Raw genomic sequence first — 13728 nt, forward strand, 5'->3', positions numbered from 1 at the left:
CACGTCTCAGTGCAGGGTGTGACAAGGTAGTAAAGTCTAACTGTGGAGCCCAGTGCAGGCAGCCGAGGAGTGTGTTCTGACAGGGTGATGAGCACCAGCAGACTTTGCGTACACAGGGTGACGATGGTTTGGCAGCTAGGTGGCCCAGGTGAACTGCTTACCCCCCACCCCCACCCCCACCCCCACCCCCGCCCCCGCCGCCCAAAGAGGTGGCCTGCAGTGGATGAAATATGAAATTCAGTTGGCATGGTCCTCCAGCTAGAACCCAAGTCAGGATCATTCAGACTTAGTTGCAGCTGGTCGACCCACAGGTAATGAAGACAGCATCAAATGGTGACAGCTTGATAACATATTTCAGAATGATGACTGGTGTAGACTTCCCCTTGGACGTGTCTGCTGACAATGCTTGTTTAAAATGGACAGTATTTATACAAGCTCTGTCCTCCCATTGTTTCTGAAATGGAAACACTTTCCTTAACTTAAGACACAGCAGAATCAAGGTGCAGGGCATGGTTGTTGGGCAGTCATAACATCATTCTCTTGGTGTCCTTGTCTTTCCATTTTGTCATTGTATCACAGCCCTGGCCGTGCAGAACACAAATTCACTTTTCAGCAGACCCGGGAGTTGACTTCCGTGATGTCAGCGTAGTCTGGATATGGCTTCTTTTGCTGGAACACCTAACTGGTACCACCCACTGAGGTTTCTTACACCACTCTGCCATGATGCTTTTTTTGCTATGTCAGTCACGGGAGTCTTCTGCTATGCCTTGAATGGAAATTAACTCAAGACAGGAATGCTCATACGCTCCAAAGAATCAGAAGCAGCAAACATTAAAAGTAGAAGAAACAAAATAAAACAAACAGGATCATACAAATATTTAGGAAATAAGATAACTGAAGATTGGAGAAGGAAAGAAAACATAAAACAAAGAATTGGAAAGCAAAACCAGTGTTCATGAATGGAAGAAAAAAATGCGATGTTCAAACAACATAGATACTGATTCGAGGAAAAATGCAGTTAAGAGCAATATTTAAAGTGTAGCACTTTATGTCTGTGAAACGCAGATGAAAGGGAAAAATGAAATGAAACCTCTTGAAACATTTGAGGTAGTATGCTGGAAACATCTGTTGAAGATGGATTGGTCACATGATATGACACAGTCAGTTCCCTGCAAGTGTCCTGGAAAGGACATTACAAACAGAGATAGCTTGAGTAAGATTGCAGCTGAAAATTTTTTTTTATTTATGTGTTAAGTGTCCGTTTTCTCAAATAATGGGTACAGGAATCATGTTACTTTATACATTAATGCACAGGTTTAAATATGTGGTATATTACAGTAAAATTAATTCAGTACCATAACTAATTTAAACACGTAATACAGTGCAATATAAAACATTAAAATTATAGTATAATCAACATATAGCACAGTCAATACCAAAGCAGTTAATTATGCAGAAATGAAAAAAAAGTAGCTTCTAATAGAACCAGATGGAGAACTGCCAACCAACCAACCAAAAAACTGATGATGTTGCAGTTGATTTGATGTTTGTTACCTTTGTAAGTACAGGGCGTCCAGCAGAGGAGTCCCCAATTTTAAAAGTAATTGTTTTAAAAACTAAGATCAATAGATGAGTGCTACAGATGGTCTGTTTATCGCGAAAGCTTTAAGAATTATATACAAAAGTTTTGAAATAGTTCAAAAAGCTGCTAACAGGTGGCATGTACAATATGCAACTCAGACAGTATTAGTGTGCGTAATATACTTGTCCTCTCCAAGCAGTCTGTGCTATCACATCACAGTCAGTACGAAATTTCCACCACTCGCAGTATGGAGAAGGCACAAAGAAACAATGAAATTTGCCAGAATGAGATTTTCACTCTGCAGTGGAGTGTGCGTTGATATGAAACTTCCTGGCAGATTAAAACTGTGTGCCAGAAATGAAATTTGCCATCACATCCTGTAGTGCCTCAGTGGTAATGGATTCAGATGCTACACAGGCCGCTGATTCGAGCTTGTCTAACATACTAGGATCCTTTTGATAGACAGTGTCTTTCAATGTGCCTCACAAAAAATAGTCACAAGAAGTGAGAGTGGATGAATATGGAGGCCAGTCCATCCACTCACCAGTAAATTTGGAAGAAGCCAAAACAATGAGTTCTTTCCCAAAGTATTCATCAAGAAAGCGAAGCACCTGTTTGATGTGATCTGGTCTGGCCCATCTGGCATGAACCACTTGGTGGCTGGTTGATCCTACAACACTACCTGTGTGGCAACAAATTGTTCCAACATTACAACATGACATTCACTATTGACCATTTCTTGCATGGAAAAAGGGCCGATAATTCCTGTGCTGCATACTGCTACCCAACCAGTAACTATTGGAGGACAAATTGGTTTTGATTCACACAAACGGGGATTTTGGAAACTCCAAAATTGCCAGTTTTGTTTAAGCATCACTCCATTCAGGTGGAAATGTGCTTCATCTGAGGCCCAGATGCAGCTAACATCAAATCCTTCATTATCAATCATTGAAAAAATCTATTTCGCAAAATCAGACTTCTGTCACACTGCTCATACAAGTATGTATGTTGAATGAAAACATGTGTAGGCTCTGTCTCAGTAGTTTCTGCTTACTGGAATGCTTCAAACCAGTCTCTGTTGTAATTCTTTGGTCAGATTTCCTTGGATTTTGCTGAGTAGCTCCAGAAGCTGTGGTGACATTTTCAGAAGTACTGCATTTGCCTGAGGCCAACATTTCCTGCTAGATCATCAGCAGTATTCCAAAATAGAGTACTGATGAACGTTTTAACATTCTGGACATTTACTTTTGTTATTGAGATTCTATATGTACCATAAATATATTAAAATATCCACCCCAACCATGCTTCTTCCATCTTGGCAGTAGCATAGAGTGCAGACAACCAAGGCTTAAAATGTAGGCCTGACAGTAGACATCATAAGAGTGCAGAGATATGCTGCTAGGGTTGTGACAAATCAATTTAGCTTGTATCAAAGTGTAACAAAGATACTCAGCAAACTTAAGTGCGAATTGTTGAAAGAAAGGTGACATCTTTGTAAAACACTGTTACATAAATTTAAAAATGTTGTATTTGAGGTAGTCTGCACAACAGTTCTGCTGCCTACATTCTTTATCTTGCTTATGGATCGGATATTAAGACAAAAAAGATATTCACTGTCTATGTTTACAATATTCCTTGCATAAAGTTGGTTGGAAGCTATTTATACATTATACTTGAGAACTGAACAATATAAAAAATAAAAGAAAGGAAAAAAGAACAGAGAAATATGGGTGTGAATTGAAAGCAGTTTTAAATTTGATACAGAATATTTTCCATATTTTAAAATTGTGCTCTCTGCCGCTCTGTGGAGTATGTTTTTCAGTTTGTCACCTGAACTCCACTGACCTGTCATGTAATGTCTTCTTTATGTACATATTTTCAAACAAATTACATAAAAATTAATTTCTGGACACACTATTAATTCTCAGTAATTTGACAGTCATAACAAAAATATGTTTGCTCTTCACACACTATGTAATTTTGTAGTTACAGTGAAGTACACCTTGTTCTTTGATTTTAAAGTATATGATTTATGTTAAAGTAGTGTTCCTGAATACAGGGAATTTTATTTGTCTGCAGATGGATGTGTATGCCTTTGTGATAGTTCCAAGACTAAAAAGACTGCAGGAGCTGTGAAAGAGATTGAAATCAGTTTTTAAATGTGATTTCTGGTGAAGATCATTACAAGAAATCTATCAAACATTTCTACCTACTTTGTGATACCCACAGAAACAAGGACGTAATGAATAATGACACTAGGAACTTCAACTTGAGCTTTCTGCTGTTTAAAAATGATAATATATTGGAGAATAAAACCTCATGTTTATTTTATGGTTTTATATTGACTTGATACAGTATTGTTTTTAAACATTACCATTGAATGACTTTTAATTGAAAACTAACATCTTAGTTATATGAAAGAATAGTTCTTTAAGTTAACAGTTGGCATTCTGTTCACTTAAATAATATGGCAGCATCTGATTTTGCTTATCAGTACTTGACATATTCAGATTATGTTTGATTGTGTGATAATCACAAGAAAACCAAACTGTAAACTCAAAAACCTGTTCCCTGTGACTTTGTTGCTTGTACTAACATGTATACACTGTTGCAAAACTAGACTCCATAGTAGGCTTGTGAACATGCACATTTATAAGTGTCACACTGGTTTGTTGGTTGTGGAAGTGGTTACAAGAGTGAGCTACTCTGGACTAGTGGACTTGTTTTTGGACTTGTGTTGACATTTATATGTACCAGCTGCAACGAATGTCCTAAAATGTTCGTCTAGACATGATCAGTCTTCCGTCCACAATTTTTTACTGAATTCTGAAATATTATAATTGTATATTACATAATTTTTTAAACATTTGTACCATCAATATTAGCCTCATCAAGGCATGTATACTTTATAAACTTATAATTTTTTAGGTACAAAACAGCAACATATGCCAGTGACATCTGCTTATCATTGCAGATATTTTATAAAAGTTTTACATGTGCATTAAATGCATTAACATTTCTCCACGTGGTGTAATTTTTATGTATTTCCAATATGTACAAATCGCAATTTTGTATTAATAAAAACCTTTTATTACATAATTGCAAGAAGTTTTATTTTAGTTGTAGTTTCTCAGTTTAAAGTATAACAAGTAAATAATAAATTGCTTGAACGGTAGTTATTTACCTTTTATATTCATTATAATCATCATTATGGGGTGTTCCAGAAAGCCGGGTAGGATATTTTTGAACGATTTGCCTCCATTTCTTTTTGTCTTAGTCGATTTCCTTCCCCACCACAACATTCTGTGCCTCTCCTTTCCTTTCGAGGTCTTCTTTAATTTGGTCCAGCCACTTCCTACTAAGCACACAACTGATAGTCTGGTACATTCCTTTCCAAGTACTGGCCCTAGTTTCTGAGAGCTGAAAAGTACTAGGACATCCTCTCTCCATGTGTCTCAAATATGAATAGACCAAGCTCAGGCATATGCGTGAAGACCCCATTGACATCTACAGCAGAGATGGAGATCATTAGTATAAAACAGTTGGCAGATGAGTCACTTTTATCTTTCTGAGAGTGAACACACAAAGGAATGAACAATGTGGGAATGAGAGATCTTCAAAGGCTAAGGGAGTCATCCCTAACAGAAAGTGCTTGGATGTGTTAGGCTTAGCAATCCAGCTGAAGAGGAACAGTTTGTGTCACTTTTGTATTTATCACCATAAAGGGTTAGATATGACACTTATTTTTCAGGGTTTGCATGTCCCTGTCACAGTCCATACCCCATGCAGTACTTTACATAGTGATTGTATATCCATATTATGATGATTCAGAATTTGACACAGGAACAGTAACAATTTTGTACAACTTATTGTTATACTTTCATCTACACACATCTGTGAGCAATTGAAGTAGACAACCCACCTAGTAGAAAGTATCCAGGTGCAAATCCAAGGGACAGTTATGGAGGTCATGACCCATTTCCCCCAAAAAAGAAATAAAGCAACACCTACCTACTGCTACTAACTACTAATATAAACATTATAATGATTATATTAAAACATTTTGAATATTTTATTTTTATTATTATTAAAATACTAGGTGTCTGTGGCTCATTTAATGTGAATGTGACAGCTAATAATATATGGGGTGAGTAAAAGAATGTGACCCCCTATAACTGAGCCCTGAATGTGTCCCTGGTTGTAATCTCCTTTCAGCCAAATGATGGCAATGATGTATCATAACTTGAAGTACTTGAGATACTGAAAACACTGTGGAACAATACTTTTCCAAGACCACTCAGCCCCTAATTGCAACTCACAGAGACTGATCAGAGTGGGCTCGAAGGCACATACTGGTCAGAGTAGGCTTGAAGGCACACACACCTCATTTAAAGGTGTTTTAGGTGAGCTCTATAGTATTGATGTCAGGGATCTGAGGAGCCAAACAAGCATCCTTATATCAATGGAATTTTCCTCAACCATTGACACAGTTTGGTAGTGAAGCTTTTCACTAAAATTGCAGGTCACCTATGGGTGCTGTAGATGATTAAATGGGTGCAAATGATATGACAGTAAATTACTAAATTGTTCACGTGTGATAGGTGAGGGCAGACCTATCAAGACCCCTATTTCTTCCCACTTAAATATCTACCACAGGGGAATACCTTCACCACTTATCTGAAGGGTGCTCTGTTGACAATCAGGATGCGTCGCCTCCTATGGGTTTTGATTTACTCATGTTTGCTGCACTGGGACCTTCCTATATGCTATTATAATCCATGATCATCATTGACTGCTGTCATCAAAACATTGTTTCCCTCAACAGTTGATGCCAGCAGAGGCAGTATTAACTAAATCAGGATTCAGGCTACACACTTAACATATCACATGAAAAAGTCCAGTGCTTATACAACCGCACACCTGACATCCAAATTTTGACTGTGATCAAATGTGCCAGTATTGTGCCTCTTGGCCATCGTGTGCTTGAGTGTCACCCCCATGAGCAGAGCAGGGTCTTGTGACATTACCAGTCACATAACGGTGCTGAACTAGTCCATTCACTGTGGTGACTACTGTCTTTTCCTTCCAAACAGCAGAAATCTTATGCTCGCATACCTGCCGGCTCTCCCAGTTGAGGCTGGAGACTCCAAATTTTTCACTTTTTCTCATGCTTCCCAATTATTCCATTATTTATCCCAGTTTTTAGCTACTTATCTTCAAACCTTGTGCATTTGCTTTGAAAACCTGCCATTCCAGTTTTTTGGCCAATGGTCGAAAGTCATTCGCTCTTTGGTTGTTTTTAATCAGTGTATCTTGCAAAGTTTGTAGAAATCAGGAAGTCACATGCTATCTGTATATAAACTGTTGTTTTTCAATATTATGAAAAGGAAAGTTGCCACTCACCATACAGCGGAGATGCTGAACTGACTGAGTTGACTGTTGTTTTTCCTCATTCCTATGTGCACTCACATTGCTCAGTACTGGTCTCCACTTGGAGTTGTGTTTGTGTGTTGTCATTGTGCTCAAATGAAGCTGCTTATTATTCAGCATTTTTATAATCGGTATAAATCTTTAGAATATTGTTTTGTTACCTGGACCCCTGAAAGGTTTTATTTTTGTTTAAGTGACTATTTCCCCTGTATCTCTCTTTGTCTGTTTCATAGTGATGATAGTATAGTATTAAAGAAGTTGAAAATAAGAAAGTGAAAACTTATGGACAAAGTGTTGTAATACAAATAAATGGTAGGTGAACTGCTTTCTATTACATGTTTCTGTGCAACACACACCAGTCCACTATAGGTAAGTGGTTGCCTTTCTCTTGTTTTATGACTCAACTTTTTGGTGCCTTCATTTGCATTTTTATAGCTGTTATAAACTTTGTGATGCCAGAGGGCAGGGCTGGTCAGCAAAGTCAGTTGGTAGTGCAAAGCTGCGAAAAGTAAACAGAGCGATAGGCGAGAGCAACAGATAGAGCATGGGCTGTGTAGGCTGCCAGTCCCAGCCATAGGCAGATGTAGACATGGCAGAAGCAGCAAGCAGCTCTAACAGCAGGCCCTCAGCACCACTTTCTTTTAATGCTGCATGGAATGATCTATATATTTTTACTGAACACTATGGTCATGTAAAATGTTTAGCATGTCACAAAGTATGAAACAATGTAAACAAATTCAATTTAAAATGTCATTATGCAGTAAATCATGCAGCACAGCATGACATATGTCAGTGATAAACGAAAAGCAATAATCCTTTAACTGAAAGCCAGCTTTTCAGACAAAAGTAAGTTACCAATTAATAATAAGTTTTGTTTGTAATATGGGGGCAGTGGAAGAAGTAAGACAAAATGGCTTCGTTTCACCAATTACTGTGTCAGTTTTGAGAGCTCATGCTACTGATATTATTCGATAAAAATATTTTGTATTATTTGCAGAATGCTGATTACCCTGGAAGAGACTCTTTTGTGAGAATTAGCTACAGAATTTCCTACCAGGTAGCTGTGCACTTGAAGCTATTTGCTGATGGTGAATTTATTAAAGAATGCCTTGTAATAGCAGCAGGAGAGCTGTGCCCACGACTGGATCCACAGCTACAGTCCCTGTCACTTCCTCGAGCCACTGTTACGCACTGAATTGAAGAATTAGCAGAAGATTAGGAAGCTCAGTTGACAATGAATATTAAAGATGGTGTTGCATTTTCTTTGTCCTGAGATGATTTTCTTGACTTTTCAGACACAGTACAGCTGAAATGTTAGGTCTCATCCCATTGAAGGACACGACAGCTCAAGACATTTTCGATGCACTTGAAATGGCTGTGAAGTTTGGTCTGCCATGGGAATTTCTAACTTCCGTAGCAACAGACGGTGCTCCAGCTATGATTGGAAAAATCAGTGGCTTAGTGGGGCGTGTCCAATGAAAAATGAAGAATCATAATCTCCTGGTTATGCCTATGTATTTCCTGATTCATCAACAACATTTGTGTTCCAAAAATGTAAAACTGAATATTGTAATGAGCTGTTACTGAAAATCACTAATTCTGTTTGAGCAAAAGGACTCAGTCATCACTTGTTCAAAGCATTTCTGGGCGATGTCGGCTGTGAATATGGAGTGTGACTCTTTCCAGCTCAGTCATGCTAAAGTTCTGGGTCACTTCATGGAACTGCACCAAGAACTACCATTATTCGTGGAAATGAAGGGAGAAAGTGTTCCTGAATTGTCGGATGATAGATGGATTTGTGATTTAACCTTTTTAACTGGTGTGACAGGGCAACTTGTGTATGTCACTTCAAGAAAAGGAAGGATATTCTCATCATCCATTTCTTTGACAAAAGAAAGGCATTCAAGATGAAACAGTCGCTTTGGGAGGGACAGCTGGAGACTAGAAATGTCTCTTACTTTCTGAAATTGTGAGCATTAACAAGCATTGCTATTGCTGCAGATTTTGGAGACATACAATTCCTTTAAGAAAATTGCATACTGAATTTGAAACAAGATTCACACACATTTCGCACTTGGAAACAGATTTAGGAATTTTTGGTACACTGCACACTGTGTGCTCCGGTTCTGCAAGGCAACCTCTCCAAATGGAAATCATAGATCTAAAGTGCAATTCAGAATTGAAAGATAGATATCAGAGAAGAAAGACTTGAAGTGACTGTATAAATAGCTGTCACAGAAGGATTACTTGACACTTCGTAGATATGCAGCACAGAACTTAGTCAGTTTGGATCAACATACAATTGTGAGCATTTTTTATGCCTAATGAAAATGTGTGTGACACGACTGAGATGCTCCATATCAGATTATCATCTGAAATGTGTTTGAGACTGAGCTGTGCTGAATCAGTCATTCCGAATGTTGAAGCTCATACACAAAGAAAAGTAAAGAAATATAGAAAGCAGCAATAGGAAACTGAAGTGGATTAATTTCGTAGACCTGCAGTTTGCCCTCCATTAACTTTCATTTTTAGTACCTATTTACATTCATTTTGTCTTTCTTTATTCACTGGCAATGTCTTCATGAATTCCAAAATCTGTTTGGCATTAAAATTGTTGTGATAAGCATCTTCATTAAATGCTCAACATCTTTATCAGAATTTTGGTTCCTTTTTATGGTCCCTGTAGTATGCATATCCCCAATTTCTCACCAGAGAGTTGATTTAATGTGACTAAACAATTTCAAATGCTTTCTTCTATTTATGACACCACAGTCTTCTACAAAAGGAGAATAAGACAGCTTTGCATAGCGCTGCTTGGCTGTCACTGTTAATCAAACGGCAAGTGCTCCACACTCCTGCTGGCAGAGTTTCGTCGAAGCCAGGGCAAAGACCAGAATCATGCTGCTCCAAACAATGGTATCTTGAATAGTCTGTCATAGAAAAAGACTCACATCTGTTGTCTCAAGATTATAGTGAAAATGAGCCTTGATTTCTGGCCATTCGTACCTCTCGATTTTTGGTTTTTGAGTTGGTGGGCATGTGCTCATGAGTGACATTTGGCTGGTGGGTTAAGAGAAACAACAGAATCAGTCATTAATGTCATAAATCTATCGTAGGTTTTGGAATTGTTTGTTCTGACCTAATTGAGAAAAGGAGGATTGGTTGGAGAAGGTTAGGAGGAGGGGGAGGTCACTTAAAGCTTGGGTTGAGAGAGAGAGCCATCTTCTGTGATGACAAGGGGAGACGAAGGTGATAGTAATCTTTTAATTATCAATAATTAGAGGTAAACTGCTATACTCATCAGACAATGGCTCTTGCTCCCCTCTTGCAAACATCTGTTCATGCTAAGGATTTTATTTCTACATGTGCCATTATATTCTACAATGTGTTACATATCTGTGTTATGTCCCTTATGAATCATGCCACATATTGGGTTGTCAGCTTCCTTCATCACTTGGCAACAACTGTACTGCCATTTTGTGTTCAATTTTGATCTTTTCTCCTTCGCTACTTGCCTGTTAGATTTTTGCCTTTAATTTCCCCCTCCACCATCTTGATTATCATTGGAGAGGCAGTTTAGTGGGTGTCAGATGCACCCAGATGTGTTTGTGTGTGACAGATCTTTCAAAAGACATAAACCGAAATTTGGAAACTGTTTTTCGCTGTTGTGTTTACATGTTGAGGTCTGAAGTGGAGTTGCTGTTCCAGTTAAATATGGCATCTAGAAAACAGCTCTTCCAGTTTCCCATTTAGTCAGCGCAATTGCTATTTCCTTTCACTTGAATGTTAGAGGTAGACAGTTTCATGTTCAGTCTAATATTTCTGCTTCTCATTCACCACACAATAACGTGTTGTGCGTTTTCATGGGCATGAATATCGATTGTGGGAGTGGACAATCAGCAGCTAGAAACAGATTTCCAGAATTGATTTTGAAGTGTTTACATGCCCAAACAGAAATGGTATTGTGAAATCAGTTTATGAAATCTGGTTTTGGGTGCCTCATGCAAACATAATGATGGATACTGTTTCCACTACTTGTAACATTAATTAAGCCACACAAGCTGAGGACAGATTAGTGTTACTAGAGCTGAAACTGTTCATAAATTAATAAGTACTACTGCTGTGGTGTTGGATTCCGAAGGTGAAAGATGCAGCCATTTTTATTTAAATATGGGGAAGTTATAAATCTGTAGAAGTATTTGCCAGCAGTGTCAAAAGCATAGGTGCTGAAGCTAGACATTCACTAATGTACAGTGCTAAAACACCTGGCAAACATCTGTTGTAGTTGGCATATTCGGCCTCTTTATGGCAGACCTTTGTTTGTTTTCCTATGTTTGTTGGTTGATTTTGGTTCCTACTTTATAAAGTGTTAAAGATGCAGGTGGATAAACCACTTGCGAGGTTAATCAAGAAACTAGTCCTCCATATTGGATCATAGGTAAAATTAAAAGATTAACAGCAAAAAGAGTGAATTTTATGGGGAAGGGAAACTTTGTACAAGTGCTTCCTATATATGTAGAAACCATGAGATTGCTTAGCAAATGATCTCAAAAGTTTGTAAAATCTTTACAGAACATTTTTTTTTAAAACAGCTGGTTTCTGATATTCTGTGAATACCATATTGCAAACAGTTTCAACAATAGTATTAGGGTGTAATGGTGACTGAAATCTAAATTTTAAGAAGAAAAATGTGACTGTTACAAAATGAAACTCATCTCCAAAAAATTTGCCTCGTTATCTTAATCTTTAACTCAGTTATGTTGCCTAGTTCATATAATAAGTCTGGCATACATTGAGGAGTTCCAAAGAAATTTATCCAGTGTGGCAGTGGACAAGAATCACAATATTTATATCACAAACGAAAGATATTTATCACTCAGTATTGATATGTAAACATCTCTGTTTGTTGCTGAACTACCTTTTGTAACAAAATATAGTCACATTTGAATCACTTTTATTACAAGACTAATGATGCATAAACAGTGGTGAAGCTCACAATGAACAGAACATGGCTGTATGTGCAGATAAAATAGACAATAAATATAATGCTTTCCAACACGTTTCTCATCCTCTTTGAAAGTTGCTTTCCATCAGAACATTTAAAAAAGGGTTCTGGCACCAACAGGAAACCTGGATGGCTGACTAATGGGATAAGGATAAGTAGAACAAAGTAAGAATTGTATCAAAATAGGGATAGTAACAATCGAGCTGCAGTAGACCATTACTAACACTACTGCTACGTGCTCAAAAATGCTATTAGGAAGTTGAAAAGCAAGTATAATATCTAATTCCAGGATAAAATAAAAGCCATATGATCAGTCATGAAGGAAGTATCTGGCTTAAAGCAGGAGGTTGAGGACATTAAGTCAGTACATAGTAGAAATATTTTTCTTGCTAATGAGTCAGATGTTTGTACAATATTTATCAATAGTTGCTGAATATAGTAGGTGAACTAAATAAGAACATATTTCTGTGCAGAACCATATAACTCTTAGAAAATGGCTGTCGAAGACTGATATTTGAAAAACACCTTTGTGACAAGGGGGAAACTGAGTCAATTAATAAACTGCTGAAGAATAAGAACTCTCATGGATATGATGGGGTCTTTTGCAGATTATAAAAGCACTGTGCTGCCTGTGTTAGCCCAGTACTTAGCCACATTTGTAATTTTTCCTTTAGGATTAGTCAGTTTCCTGAATGTTTAAAGTATTCAATAGGGAAACTTTTAAAAAAAAAAAAAAAAAAAGGAGAAATGATGACATATAAAATTTTAGGCCTTTTTAATGCTATTATTGTTTGCAAAAGTCATTGAAAAGGCTGTACATATAAAGGTAATTGATCATTTCAGTTCATATAATTTGCTATAAAATGCACAACTTGGTTTCAGAAGACGGTTAGCATCTGAAAACGCTATAATGTCCTTTCTCTGAGAGGCGGATGGAGTAAACAAAAATCTGCGAACACTAGGCATCTTAATTTAATTAAGGTGTTTAACTGTGTTGCTCACAAAATGTTACTGCAGAAGCTGGACATTATGGAATAAGAGGAGTAGCTCACAGTCGGTTCCTGCAACACTATAAGAACATGTAGCAAAAGATCATTCTCCCCAGTAATGAGACCGACTATGATTTGATTCTAAAATATGGCTGTAGGGTGATGACACTAGTCTGGTAGTGAAGAGTGTTGACTACAATGTAGGCAATGTATCAAATAGTGACATAAATTCATGGCTTGTAGATAATAAATTGGTACTAAAACACAGTAAGACTCAATTTTTCAATACACAATTCAGTTAAAACTGACATTTTGATTTCACACAAGGGGCTTATGACTAGTGAGTGTGAGCATTTCAAATTCCTAGGTATTTAGATAGATAGTAAGCTCTCATGGAAAGCTTTTTATGATTTTATCCTGATGTTTTCGTGAAAAATCTATGGGACAGACCCAAACTGTATACACAGAATTATTATTTTTACCAAGAAGATTACTATATATAAACATGTGTTAATATATAAGTACACTAAGTGTACTATCAACCATAAATCACAGTGCCATACCAAAGTGGGCAATGCACATCAATACCACAGACATTTGTGATGACATCAGCGGAAAAAGCCAACATCGTTGAGTAGTCATAAACAGTTATTCACGTCACAGACAGATGTGTAATTTTGTAAATGTTGAACATTGTGCTTCAAGAGAAGAGTTGTAATTGT

At 37.4% G+C, this 13728-nt stretch overlaps 1 protein-coding gene across 9 annotated transcripts in view; it reads left to right on the plus strand.

Moving 5' to 3' along the window:
* The window catches only part of LOC126200408 (uncharacterized), a 209482-nt gene extending 204841 nt beyond the window's left edge, over nt 1-4641 (plus strand). For all 9 annotated transcript variants that reach the window (XM_049936705.1, XM_049936706.1, XM_049936709.1 and 6 more), the window contains one exon: nt 3662-4641. The gene's annotated coding sequence lies outside the window, so the exon portion shown is untranslated. The remainder of the gene's footprint in view (nt 1-3661) is intronic.
* The last annotated feature ends 9087 nt before the right edge of the window (nt 4642-13728 follow it).

Source organism: Schistocerca nitens, chromosome 1, assembly GCF_023898315.1.
Source record: "Schistocerca nitens isolate TAMUIC-IGC-003100 chromosome 1, iqSchNite1.1, whole genome shotgun sequence".
NCBI lineage: Eukaryota > Metazoa > Arthropoda > Insecta > Orthoptera > Acrididae > Schistocerca > Schistocerca nitens.